The sequence below is a fragment of the Bison bison genome, unplaced genomic scaffold (assembly GCF_000754665.1).
Source record: "Bison bison bison isolate TAMUID 2011002044 unplaced genomic scaffold, Bison_UMD1.0 scf7180017862549, whole genome shotgun sequence".
NCBI classification, from domain to species: domain Eukaryota; kingdom Metazoa; phylum Chordata; class Mammalia; order Artiodactyla; family Bovidae; genus Bison; species Bison bison.
This window is the reverse complement of record NW_011493121.1, coordinates 24,036-24,734: the sequence shown is the minus strand read 5'-3', so window position 1 is coordinate 24,734 and position 699 is coordinate 24,036.

The window sequence follows — 699 nt, the reverse complement described above, 5'->3', positions numbered from 1 at the left end:
GAAGGAAACTATAAGCAAGGTGAAAAGACAGCCTTCAGAATGGGAGAAAATAATAGCAAATGAAGCAACTGACAAAGAATTAATCTAAAAAATATACGAGCAGCTCCTGCAGCTCAATTCCAGAAAAATAAATGACCCAATCAAAAAATGGGCCAAAGAACTAAACAGGCATTTCTCCAAAGATGGCTAACAAACACATGAAACGGTGCTCAGCATCACTCATTATTAGAGAAATGCAAATCAAAACCACTATGAGGTACCATTTCATGCCAGTCAGAATGGCTGTGATCCAAAAGTCTACAAACAATAAATGCTGGAGAGGGTGTAGAGAAAAGGGAACCCTCTTACACTGTTGGTGGGAATGCAAGCCAGTATAGCCCCTATGGAGAACAGTGTGGGGATTCCTTAAAAATCTCGAATAGAATTCCTATACAACCCAGCAATCCCATTGCTCTACACACACACCAAGGAAACCAGAATTGAAAGAGACAAGTGTACCCCAATGTTCATCACAGCAGTATTTGCAATAGCTAGGACATGGAAGCAACCTAGATGTCCATTGGCAGACGAATGGATAAGAAAGCTGTGGTACATATACACAGTGGAATATTACTCAACCATTAAAAAGAATACATTTGAATCAGTTCTAATGAAGTGGATAAAACTGGAGCCTATTATACAGAGTGAAGTAAATCAGAA